The sequence below is a fragment of the Haliotis asinina genome, chromosome 9 (genome assembly GCF_037392515.1).
Source record: "Haliotis asinina isolate JCU_RB_2024 chromosome 9, JCU_Hal_asi_v2, whole genome shotgun sequence".
NCBI lineage: Eukaryota > Metazoa > Mollusca > Gastropoda > Lepetellida > Haliotidae > Haliotis > Haliotis asinina.
This window is the reverse complement of record NC_090288.1, coordinates 56668071-56682407: the sequence shown is the minus strand read 5'-3', so window position 1 is coordinate 56682407 and position 14337 is coordinate 56668071. Positions and strand designations below refer to the sequence as shown.

Sequence of the window (14337 nt, the reverse complement as noted above, 5' to 3'; positions counted from 1 at the left end):
TAGAAGCCATTGCAATCAAGCGGAACAATCCCTAAATCAAAAGAGACGGAGGTGTTTACTTTCCCAATGCATGGAACCACCTTATCCTCAGTGACTAATCTTTATCCAAACATCTTTACCTGTAACTCGTTAACCTAATCAACACATGCCTGCACACGAATCAGTTGAAGCCTGTACATAAGTTGAAGCCTGTACATCAATCAATCGAAGCCTGTACATCAGTTAATAGAAACCTGTATATCTTGTTACCCATTGTTATCAGTCTACTGTTATGTGTGTATATACTACAACCGTTTGAACTTCACCTGAAGAAGAGACTAGGAACTGTCTCGAAACGTTGTGACCTTGTATAATAAAGAAGTTGAACCATAAAGCACTCTTAGTTAGTTTGGTTATTTTCTAGCCTCTGGTGTGGGAAAGACTTTAATTTCAACCAAAACTGACCGTATGTGATACCACGGCTTGCAGAAAATTGGCGTCATTGCACCGTGGGTTTGCTGGTGACTGGAATGGACCAAAATAAAATAACCAGACACAAAATCTTGCCTTTAAGAGGACATTCTTAACAGAATGGGAACACGAGAGATGGCCTATGTAGAGCCCCTAGGCGCTGGGACGTCGGGGTAGACTGATAGTAAAAGCATCCGCTCGTCATGCTGAAGATCGCTGGGCTTCACCCCATTGGTACAATTAGTCCGGGTACCCAACGTTACCGTGAAGCCTAAAATCAGATATTGACGTTATTTCAATTTGTAGCCACGTTCCCAATGCTTTGTGCAATCGCGCAATGTCGTTTATGCGTCGTCGTTGTCAACCTGCATGAACGCCAATGGTAGCCACACGATACTGACTTTGGGAACAGACTTTGACACCACATCTTTTCAGCGAGTAAAATATCGAAATGTATAATTTGACACAAGGTAATAGTCAATACTTAATGGATGATGGAAACCACCACAGATCATGTTATTATCTTTTCTAATTAAGAAACGACATACATCAAATAATGCACAGTTACTCTATTCCAGTAGTATATATAGCAGAATAGTCATATATATGTAATGGAATGCACACACTAATGACATAACACGAATTCCCCTCCTACGCATGGCAGTTGTACCTTTAGGGAGGTAAGTGCGCTCCAGAGGTGAAGCTAAAACGCGTGGGAGGGAAATTAGTGTTATGTCATTATTTTATAAATTACGCCCGATTTTTTTACTCTGGGAATGGTTCTAGTCCAATGGCCTCTTTGACTGATGAAAAGTAGAAATGAAACATAAGTGGTAGACCACATGGGACCTTTTTCACATTATTACTCAGTTACTTTATTCCAGTAGTATTACTGTGACGATTGGGACTAAAGAAGTGGTGTTTTGGGACGTGTTTGGGAGTTTTTTGTATGAAATGATCTGGACTTTTTTTTAATGCAGTGGATGCCTGAAAGACAAATATTTGCTCTATGGGTAAAACATTCTTTATCGGCGACCAACGAAATTGTGTTGTCAGGCTCGCTGACCTGGTTGATGGATATAATCGTGCCCCTATTTCGAAGAACGATGTTCATGATGTTAATCACTGCGTTGTCTGGGCCAGACTCCCTTGTTTTCCGACCACCGCCATGTACCTGAATCATTGTGACTTCATACATCAACGAGCAAACAAACAAACTGTAACTATCTGAAAATGTCAAAATAAAACTTTTCTTCATTGCCGTTCCGGGTAAGAATTGATCTGCAGTCACTCATGCTTGTGGGGTGGACGACTAGCGGGATTGTATTGTAAGGCTAACATTAAATGTACAATGCACAATTGGTCAAATGTTCTGGCCTCAGTGCAATTTTAATTTCTAACGGGATCACATGGTCATGCTGTGACTTGTTGTCTCAACTGCACAGAGCGATGCTAACGCTTTTAATCACTGGGTTGTCTGGTCCTTATTCAATTATTCAGACAGCCGTCATATAGCTGAAAAGCTGATAAGTGCGGCGTTAAACAGCAAACAACAAATATAATTATTTAAAATAACCATTGGTCAGTTAAAGTCATCGGCGCCATTCACCATAGCTAGTTAAGGTTCCTACCGATTAGACTCGGCGTACCTGCCTTTCTATGCAATACACCTGCATCAAGACGTACATGAATACCACGATGCCTCTTCGCCCATTTCCTTGTCAATCATTAGTATATCATGCATCTGAACAGATAATATATACCAAAATGTCAGTTTGATAAAGATTCCTCTATTCGATAACATTTTTTACATCCGTCCAACATCCTTTGCGCCCAACCACCACCTGACCACAACGTTAAGTGTAAATTAGATATCTGAGTTTTAACGGCCTACGGTGAGCCAATCGATCGACAAGAGCCGAACAGGATACAGTGACAGGTGGCTATGGTGCCACATTGCATTCGTACATCACATCGCGCTGTGCCTCAACTTGACTACATCCCCAAACAAGCACAGCAGATTATCATCGGAAACATATCGAGCGAAAGGTATCAACTGTCATCCCACGCTCGTTGTTGGCTATAACTGCGCTGGGGAAATCTCCTCAGCAGCGGCACAAAGGAGGCTTTGCTAAGTTTGGTCTGGCTGCTGTTATTTTCACGAACGCGTTTCTCCATTCTGGGTTCAAATCCGGACAACCACGCCCGGTATTCCTAGAAACGGTATCCAGGCCAGGATATCTCACAAGACGTCTTTTACAGGTATGTAACGTTTATTGGTGTTTTCATGCAGTTTTAACTACAAAACAAGGGTTGTTGTTCACTAATATGGTATTTCTTTAGTTGTATGCTACTGCAACTGCCCTCTCCATTTTCAGCTATACGTATATTTTGTAGACACGAACAGGAAGCGCAGCCAGTAATTGCTTTAAACACTGAATCTGGTTTCACGTTATAGGTAACGTCTATTGCAAACTTCTTTGGCTGCCCTCTTTCTATTTGTGTATGGACATTACATTACCAAATGTGTTTTTATCAATAGTAAAAACCTAATACAGAGCGTACAAAGCCTACAAGAAAGAAACGAAATGCCGAACACATACATAAGGATTTATGGTAAGGTACCCGTTGAGATATACAACAAACATTATAACGCGGAATAGACTGAAAAGGGACAGCAACTATTATCTTTAATATTGGGAGAGATTTACATGCTGATTTTCAAAAAGTTATAAAACTGTATGTAACATGTTCCTCAAGAAATGTTTTAACTTTGAGGTTTGCAGACATATTCAGAGGTTTGTTAATTCTTTACACAGAGCGTGAACTTACTTGCTTTAGAGAGACATTGCAACCAGGTTTTTGATATTCAGAGAGATACCCCAAGCGCCATGCGTATGCCTGCAGATTATAAAACAGATTATAATTTTATACGTGGAAATTGTTGAGATGAAGGAATTCGTTTCAAGAAGCCGTGAGTCACAGACAATCGTATTACAAAGTGGCTAGAGTCGGTTTATGAGTATTGACTGTATAGATCCATAATTTGGTTGCATCAGCAATAATTATGTAAATATTATTATTTCTGTCTTATTACCTTCAATACCCCCGACTGAAATGAATCTGAAGACAAGCTCAATCTTTTTAAGTTTGTGTGTTTGTTGATTAAGGCTGAGGAATATTCCCACTATACCATTGCATCCTGTAAAGAATCGTGTCCAGACTACATATCCAGTTATCAATATTGTGAGCGACGATCTACGCCATTGGGAACAATAACACACATTCAACCAAATCGACACCTGGGCCATTTGACCACCTAATTTGACTAACCTAGTTTGCTGTGGACGACATCTTATCCGATGTTTCCACGGAATAAATATCTTTAACTTTATATTGGCAAAGTCCACTTCCTGTATCTGGTCGTGGACACAAGCTTATTGTACTGCCATTGTTTGACAGTTAGTTAGGATGTGTTATTTTATGTCATCTGTATCTTTGACGTTGTAATGAAGAAAGTGTACAGTTGCTCCTAAAATCAATACTTTTTCATATTTTTTCCTTTACGTTCTGCGTGTCTGTCAATGACTTCTGTCATTCTTCGGTTGCGAAATGGTAGAGGATCAGTGACATGTAGACCATGAATGTCCAATGTTCTCCAAACCACAATTCTCTGATATGTAAAACAGTGTAATGAAACTCATACCTGTTGGTCCACGATGTACAAACACCCCCACATCAACGAGCAATTGAGTGAGCTAATTTCGTCGCAACAGCTTACTTGAAGTCATCGTCCTCAGTATTTGCCATCAACGCATGACTTGTTTTAGTCACGATATGACTGAACTATTGCCGATGTGACAATGAATCACGCGCACACACAGTTAGTGAAACCCTCGTGCACTGGTTTAGTCGTGACAGTCCGAGAAACATAACCATAACCAGGCGAACTGAGACAGTGACCTTCACGATGATCCTGGCACGGCTGAACGAGACAACACTGCAAGACGCATTGCAAAATTTCTCTACTAGCCCAAATTTGAGTGCAGTAACTAAGCAAAAGATTAAAAGAAATATGTGAGAATAAGAACATAGTCGGCATGACTAGGGTTTCATCATTACACTGCTAATATGATGGACATTTTGATCCGGACATAATCTCCATCACAAGGGATAAATATTTCAATGTCAAAACTGTTAAGGATCTTTCTACTACTGTTAGTTCTCATTTAATTTTTTTTAAAGGAATTGATTTCATGACAGAACTTTGAGTATTATGTTATGTAGATAGATGTATTTTAATCATTGGTAGTTTAGACTAGGAACTTGAATTGTTAGTGGCTGTACCCTCGAAGGGGGTTGAAGTATTGTATAATTGTCCTCCTGAGAGGGTACGTAAGTCCCAAAACGTTCAAAGTCTTTGAAAATTTATCAGGATTTTTAAACGTAGTATTTTTGTCATTTCAATTTTGGCTAAAATGTGTTACAATCACCACCGGTTGAGGGGATGGTGTAAATCCAGCTAGGGTCCATGCAGATAGCCAAGGCACTGTAAGTCCCCATGGTCCCTAGTATGGTGATCTGCCTTCTGTTGTTGGCGATCTATAGCTTGTTTTTATATTTTGTTGTCCCTTTATACCTAAAATGTTTTAGATTCAATTACTAGTTTTACATGTATATCTGTGATATTCTAGATATCTTACTGTCTTTCGATGACAGGATTATATAATCTTTCACTATTGTTAATCTGTATATTGTTTTAGTCACGATATGGCGGAACTATTGCCAAAGTGACTTAAATTTTAACTCGCTCACTCACTCACCGGATATAATCTTGCATGATTTAAAAGTGTATTATAGCCTAACAAGTTATAAAAAGAGACACATATTTACAAACTTACCACACAGAAATTCACCAGCCCTTAGGACCAGTGACTGTGAAGGTTTCCTATCCCGATTGGATTTTTACGATCCACCTGCTCGCCGGGTAGTGGCCATTTCGCACACTAGGCCAAACTAAACAGGTTCTTGCCATGTACACAGAAAACTTAAATCTTGATCATGAAACTTTATTCACACTGGGCACTTCCTCATGTCAGCATAGTAACATCAAAATTTGTATGTGTATTCACGAAAGTGTTTCATACCGAAACATTGGGGTTTTTTGTGTCAACGGTAGAAGTTTGAATGCCCTAGAGGTATAAGCTCTTTACTGTGTGGACGAGCGTGTAGCAGATATGTGACAGATGTGGCTCTCTTGGCCACATGCTTTTTCGTACATTGCTTCACACTTTACAGTACATAGCTAATGCCCGTGCCTACTTCAGCGCCATTCCCTACATCCGTATGGCACTTTCACCCATTGTTTCAGCAAGATAATGAGATGTCAAGATGTCTGATAACGTCTAATACCAAAATCAATACAACTGTATCTTAAACGTGGCCCAATAGATCAATAGATCACTTTCCAAATGTAGCCTATGGAAATAGTTTTGGAGTGCTCTAACGCTTATGTAGAATGTAATATAATAATGTAAAAATACTTTACATATATTTTATGAATATTTACTTCATGCTTAATAACGTAACCGCCTATTAATAATGATGCTTTAAGCATTGCTTTTATGTCGTATCAGAACGACATGAAGCACGTCATGTAGTTAGAACACGTAAGACATTTTTTCCACTTCAAAAAGAAAGTTTACTCTGCCCACTTATGTTTTGCATGAAACAATTATACAATTACCCGTTGTCTTGGGGAAATATGGACTTTAGTAATCATCTGTTAAGGTAAGCAGACTGAAATGAGTAATTTGTGGCTTGCCACAATGAATATTTGTTATACGTATCTATATACTAATGGGAGAAAGAAAGGGAACTACTATGATCGGAATCATTCCTAGTGATACACACGGTAGGTACAGTCAAATCTGACAGATACTTCTTGTGACTGCTCTGTGTGGGAAAGTGTTGTCGCTTTCTCCCACATAATAGAATTACTGGAGATGCTCACTGAATTCAAAACCAGTCATGGATTGCTGTCATGGCAACAACAGACAAGAACAGGTGCAAGTCCTGGTGAAAGAATCAAGTGATATATCTACGCAATCCCCGCAGACCCTATAAGCAGAAAGGCAAGACTCTGGACACAAAATTCACCAATGATTTTCGAAATCGCCCCCAAATCTGCTTCAAATATGGATCTGCTTCCAAACAACTGAACGAGAGAAAACCTGCGTTATTTCTGACCAGGAGTGTAAATTCTTTGAACCCATGGGACTGAAAACCACCCTGTTCTTTCCGACACTGTTCAGATTTCACATGGCATACCTACCGTAGTGGCTGCGATGTCCCATAATCATATCATGTATTTTATAAACATTGTTATCAATGATGGCGGCTGAAGATCTCCCTGATCATGTATTATTTTCGAGGGTCTTACATTCCTCTTGAAATCCGCTGCCTACCTCTTAACAGCTGCAACGATGGGAGAACCATCCCCTGATCGGCAACACGTTCGCATGGATGGAGATATTTAATGACAGCGCTAGCCAATTTTGTCTATTTTCACCAACAGATACTACCTAGCCACTTTGAATGACTTGAACAATACGGTGCCCGTCTGTGTATCTGGTTGATATGCGGCATGGGAAGTACGCTTCTTGCATGCAAACTGTTAAGGATGCACTGTACATCTTTCGTGATTCGGCTTAAGATGTTTCAGTCACTGGAAGTATTTGATAATCTCAAGGTAATAATTATCAGTGTGTAGGTGTTTCCGAAATTTAGAAAAAATGTTCAAACGTAAGGCAGTAGTGAACACATGACCAAGTCCATTTTCTGAGCATTCAGGGCATGGCAGAGATGGAATTTTAACCCGTTTCACGAATTCCTTTTCACGTTTTGAAACTTGATGGTAATACAATTGTAAGTGAGAACGATTCTGCAAAATAAAACATATCACTTCGCATTACAAAACAGCGAGAACAATTATGAGGTAACACCCATTTCATCGGATTTGCGAATGATTATGGTTTTACGCCGCTTTCAGCAACATTCCAGCAATATCACAGTGGAGTACACCAGCATGTTGTCAGATGTGCATTTCATTTATTTTTACCTGTTCATTGGGTTCCAATCCTCCAAGCGCTACTTCATCCGTAAACCTAAGGTAGACTATATACTAGCGATATGTCGTGATGCTGATGCCCCCTTTAATGGTTTGTGATGGTAGCCGTCTCCGCCAGATATATGCATATGATACCGGAAGTCGTAATCTTCTTGTGGTTTTTGGTTTGATATATTTTGAAAGGACTCCGACCAGCAATGCAGCTCGAATACCATATTACCATTGATCTTGTTCTTAGCCTTCATCAAATTTGAACTGCGCTTCATAACTTCCAACAACAAAACGATACACACATTTCAAATGTGACATGAATCAAGATCACAAGAGAGTAATATATATTGTCATCATGCTTGTATTATTAATGTAAAAACTTCATTATTGATTGATATGAACATTGTGTGAGATTCTTTCAGATAATGTTTAAAACAGGACATTGTACTTGGATTTTATGTCAATACTAAGCTCTTAATATTTCCATAACGTGAGCTTAGGAGATTCGTTATGCGCCACTATTCCAGCAATCTCACTAGAAATGAGCTTCACACATAGTTCCGTGTGGGGAAATGAACCCAGGTCGAAGCAGTGAGCGCTTAAACCAAGAGGCTACCCTACCCAAGACTTAATTACGTGCACATTAAATCAACAACACGTCCCCCACCCCCACCCGTGTGTTTCACCCTTGTTTATCATTAAGCTCGGATTTTATTGACTTGATGAAAACAATTCTCCTGAATCCTGGAGACACTGATCCAGGTTTTAGTTGGTTTCGTAAAGCCAAAGTGACGTGGGATATCTTGGGTTGTAATTAATTACGAAAACAGGGAAAATGTTATAATCGGCTCTGAGAAACCAAGGGTCATCGCTGAGATCAAACTTATATAAAGGACAGCACTTAGCACATGCTCGTGATCGGAGGCAGAATTTATGGAACGGGACCCTTCACCGACACACTTCCGGTACCACAACAAAGACGGTATTAATGCAGAGAATGAAAGTCTCACAACAACATCTTTATGGAGTCATTTTCAAAGCTTTCGATTCATGGCCTTTTGATTGCAAGCATAAGGACGGAGCACAATAATCTCTTAAAGCGTATTTACGTTTGTGTTGTTAATACCATGAATGAAAAAAACAAGACAATAATCCTGCTAACGTTTTCAAAACATGCTATGCTCCCATACGCTGTCTGGTCATATGAGAACATCTGACGGAAGACGTTTCCTATTAATGTGCAGTTCTACTCCTTGTATAAATATGAACTGACATGAAGTTGAATACTTCGTGGTAAACATCTGTGACCTAGGTTCGAACCTCCAGCAGTAGCTCACATGCTGGGAGCTAGTTTTCATCTAACAAATCCAACTATTGTTTCATATCTGACAACATAAACAAAAATATGTCCGATATGAATGTGTCAGTTGCGTTACCTTAGCGCGGCACTGTTTCAGACGAAACAAAAATCCGATGGTTCCTAGCATCTTGATTTGCTTTTACCTTCAGATGCTGGTGATATCTAGTCCGTTTTTTGTGTGTGTTATCTGTACTATTTGTATATTTTTAAAAGTTTACAGTTTTTATTCTTTAAGTTCTACTCTAGTAATTTTACTGCCCTTTAAAGTAATTGCGGTTATTGTTCATTTATAACCTTTAAAGTGATATATGTCTGAACTATTGCGTATAGAGTTACTACAAACATTTCACTCACTCACTCTTGTATATGATGGCAAAGGGCGCCGCCGGTGGGGAAGGATACGCTACTTTACTGTAATCTTCGTTTTCCTGAACACCTGGTTTTAAACACATACTAATGATACAGTCAGAATCATACAATGGACATTGGGGTTAGCAGCTCTTTCGATTTTCAAATCACATTTTGCTTTATATGTTTGCTTGATTGCAATGTACGATCAAAATATTAATCCGACCATTTACATAATAACTTTTATAACGGACATGATCTAAGCGCACACAACACGACGGACATGATTGTGCGGATAACTTAAGCAGCCTGTTAGATGCCAGAAGGTTAATCGGGTACCCGAGGCCAATATGAAGTCATACCTGCCTGGGGTGAGACGAAATGTGTCACGTGTGCTTTGTATCATACATATTTCCAGTAAAATGTGAGGGCGCATGTGAGCGTCTGCATATAACCTAACTTCATAAACGCTTAGTCGAAGATGAAAAACATGTCAAGCATCTAAGAACAATGACTATTATCGATGAGTTTTCCATTCATCTTTAGCAAAGATAATGCTTGCTCCTTGTAATCCCTTCTTTTGGAACAATGAAAAGAACCATTCAGGATGAGAAGTACTACGGGACATGGTTTACAGCAGTTTACCACGTGCCGTAAATCCATCTTCAGAGGAGACAAGCAGACACGACAAACTACAGCTGCCTTGAACAATAAGGTGTCATTAAGAATTGCGCTCAGTCTCTGAACGTATGACTTCTGTGATCAACTGACTTTGATTCTAGAGAACATAATTACCCCAGACCAACTTGATTAGACCTCTATCGTATCATTATGTCAAAGAAATTATCTCAGTCGGCGACAGTAGAACATCAAAACACTCGACCATAGTCTTTCTAACATTGTGTTCATTAGTAATTCGACAAAACATGGACCAAGTGATGTCCATTAAGGTGGAACAAGACGTCTATTCTCAATCGCCTAACTGCACATGAAGATTTCCCATGAGATTTCGAAGCAATAAGCCATGTCCAGTTACCCTCATCAAAGAGTCTAAATCACATTCACCTTTAACAAGCTAGTGGACATATAAGCGACAACAGAATTGGAAGATGTTGGAAACACCGAAAACGCTCATTAATCTGATTACAGAAGCGTAATAATTGTGTGCTCACGTGACCTATTAGGATAATGATGTTTGTTCATTGTATTACTATTGAACCGTATTGTTTTAGAATATGACTTATTCTGACACAATATCCAGCATCCAAGTTTCATTCTGTTTGTGTACCACTTAAAAATCTCATGACCGCACATTCCTGTTTAGCGTTAGTGACCTGTTGTTACGTCCATGACTCTCGTTTTAGGTGTGTATGTAATTATGTGAAACAACAAAAAGTTTTTAAAATCCACACGAAATAGAAGAATGCAGATTTTCGAATATTGCATGCTATTCCATCCCAAGACACACTGGACAATCTGATGCTGGTGGATCATCCAGTCAATGTAGCCAAGAGCCTGGTCAATCCCTTAATACGTACTTAATCCTAATTCATTACATGTACGCTATCCACACAATACATTACTCGCGTTATCACAAACCGAAGTAAAACGTTTCAACAAAGTCACTAATTGAAAGGATTACCAAAGTTTACATTAAAAACAGAGTACAAAGCTACTTCGGCCACAATGCACAGTCCATCGACTTCAGTACGCATTTATTTCAACGTTCCGTGTATATAAATATCAACCGGCGACGATTAAGGCTATTTTTCGTTTACCCATTATATGTGTTATCTTGTCCATCAATGAACGCCCCAAATTGTCTCTGGAATTGACAAGCAGGAATGGCCGTAATGTAAATGTCATCTTCCCACTAGTGACCCTCGACGCGACAGACACGAATCAATCATTTTAGTACCCGACACCATTAGTTTTTTATAAGTACAAAAACCTTTGATTGTGCTATAGAGCACATCTGAGTGCACCGTATTGTCCCGAAGTGTAAAAGCTTATTACCTGCAAAATACATTTATCCAATGAATGTGCATCAGATATATTCTAAACAATGTGAAATGTATATATGTGTCTTTTCTCGTGCACTTTGCATATCGACCCTGGGGGGCATAACTTCATTGAATATACTTTGGTGATACTTTTAAAAGCTAGTGTAATATTAGAAACATCAAAAGGTCGTTGTGGTTTATTTTTTATGTGAAAATCGAACTCGTTTGCATAAGTAATTTCATGACATTGCCGCAAGTAGGCATGATCCATTTACCTGAAACTCGTCCACAATTTGGTGAAACCATCGATGCCTAGGCGGATCCAGAAGGGCTAGGGGTTGGGGGTGCAGGGGTCCCCAGTTTTTGTAACTGTTTATGTCTTGTTTTTTCATTTTCGAATTTTTGAGATGTTACTTTTAGGCATGTTACAATAATAGCATAGTAGCATGTCCAGTGACAGCGTGTCAGATATAATGAATGTTATGTATTATCCCGATAAAAATATTTCCTTGATATTACACGAGGCATGTACACCTGATGTAGGTCGGCACGCGTATCCTTCCTGGTAACCTTTCACTAATGGGTTAACATACAACACAGATATAGTACAAAGAAGTGGGGACAGCGCGTGTAAGCAGTGCTTCATTTGGGAGATGCATGTCCCCCACGTCCTAGACAATCTCAGTAAAAGAGTAATACTATACGTAATTTAAGTTCATCAAAATTTTCCTGCAGTCATTTCATGATGCCGTGGGGACATTTACACATGTCCTCATGTAAACCCAACGTTTACATATTCTTCTTGCTCGTTGTACGGGTATTCAACAAATCAATTATACACAGAATAGAGCTAACGCTTTAACCATTAAACGACCATACATTTGTACACTCCGAGCCGATATCATAGTACAACCTTGGGAAGCCTCCTTTAGTTGTATTGATGTCAAGGGTTATTAAAGGCCAAACATCCGAGTCACTGAATCGCATAATGTCAAAGTTCTCCTTCCAAGATGTTTTCGGTATTCAAAAGCGTCGAGTTTGACTTGGTCGATGAAGTGCGGGGTCACTACGCTTAACTCAAAGATGACATGACATGGCCAGACTGTGGAAACCAAGGCTACCGGTACTCTGGCTATCTGAATGCATACACTTATCCGTAATTACATCGACAAGAGATGCAAGTAACTGCTTTGAACTTATGTTTTCCGTGTGAAAACCTCTTAGCCACGACGTGGTAATCCAGATGATGTTTATTTTGAACACTGACTACATTAGGAAGATATTACAAAGCAATACAGCGAACTGTTGAGCGGGTTAACATTTGAAATACGCACAGAGAAATGAAACTGTCAGAATGTAAGTTTTTTTGTACAACTTTTTGAAGTCGGTGTAATCTTCAAAGAGGATCGTCAAACATGGGTGCAGAGTGTGAAGCTGCATGTGGTGTTCCCCGTCATGGCTTTGCTGGAATATTTCTGAAAGCGGCGTACCCACTCAGTCACTTCCAACAGGATCAATAGCAACACAGATTCGTAAAGTGACATACATAACGAACAGCAGACTCAAAAGTCATCATAAACTAATTGTGAAATTGTTGGACGTTACCCGTTTTGGGGACGTCGTACTTCACTATTTCACATGAGTGAGTGAGTGAAACTTCGTGTCAATTGTAAATAAAAAAGTTATCAGATAGTGCCAATAGAATCCAGTTAAAACAGCAATTAAACTGGTCACTTTCGAACACGGAATTCAAACCGAAGTTTTATGGTGGATCCAAAATGTAACGAACACGTAATGGATATTCGAGCATCATACTTGATTCAGGCATTTGATCAACGTTTTGCTAACTTTCTTGTTTTCTGGTCAACCCAGCTGAACAATCTTGGATCCGGTTGTCTTATCAGTATGTAAACAATTCATCAGTTTCATTTTACCTGTTTGCGATCACCTAATAGAACACATATATACCCATGTCAATAGGCATATACACATTCAGTCGAGTATTTGAAGGCCTACATCTGAAATACCCCATATTACGCTTAATCACTTTAAGGTTCCTCATTCCGAACGTACTCATTCCGAAGCAACATTCTTAACAGGATCAGCATCATTTCAGCATGAGCGGTCGGTGTGCACAAAAAAAAGAACCGCACCTTCATTCCTAAAGTGCTTTTGGTTATTTCTGAAAGTAAGACCACTCGACGATATTTGTAAAACGTTGCCGACAAGAAAGTCACTTCATGCTGCCACTCCTTATACAAGGGTTTAAAATTGACATATCTCACTAAAAAAGACGTTTATATTTATAGAATTGTTCATTTGCGTTTTTTAACGTTTTTTTTATGTAAGAATATCTGAAGCGCCTCTGAATCTCCTTGCGTATTCTTAATGACAGTTCCAAATCTGTATACTAGTATCCGTCACGTTCTACAACGCATGCGTACACAATCAGAACCAATAAAGTACATGTTATCGACATTTTGTAATGATATTTGTCGATGGACAGGATGATTCACTTATCCTATTACGAGTCAAGTGAAAGTCGAGTTATTTGACATTCAGTGAAATATCAAGATATTTCTTTGACATTTGGAATTCTAGATTCCAAAATCTACAAACAGGACTTGTTGTAGTTTGTTCTCAACACAATTATCGAACGTAATACAAATTCGTGTTTTAATGATTGCAATGTAAATAATGTTTAAGTGTTATTTCATATAACACCCATACAGTGTGTTTGTAAAATATATTCATACATTGAACCTAGAACTAAAATAACCTATACGATGAACTTAACAGATGAACACTACACTATTTTTTGCTGACGTCGGTTAGTTCGAAATACTCCTGTTCGATCGAAGCCAACATACACGATGTCGGCATACATGATGTTCAGCATAGTGCTAAGGGACAAATGTTGCATAATACATTACCAGTGTCAGTCGTATCATTCAAGTGTCTCCACTTCAAGGCTAGGTTAAGCGTCAGTCTAGAACAGGCCTTCTTACACATGGTTACTCTGCATGTATAGAATATATTATACATCAAATTTTTAT

General features: G+C 39.0%; 1 long non-coding RNA gene across 1 annotated transcript in view; it reads left to right on the top strand.

The window, feature by feature from the left end:
• Positions 1 to 2360: 2360 nt before the first annotated feature.
• The window catches only part of LOC137296899 (uncharacterized), a 52288-nt gene continuing 40311 nt past the window's right edge, over positions 2361 to 14337 (top strand). Inside the window, exon 1 of the long non-coding RNA XR_010957673.1 lies at positions 2361 to 2712. This is a non-coding gene — a long non-coding RNA (uncharacterized lncRNA). The remainder of the gene's footprint in view (positions 2713 to 14337) is intronic.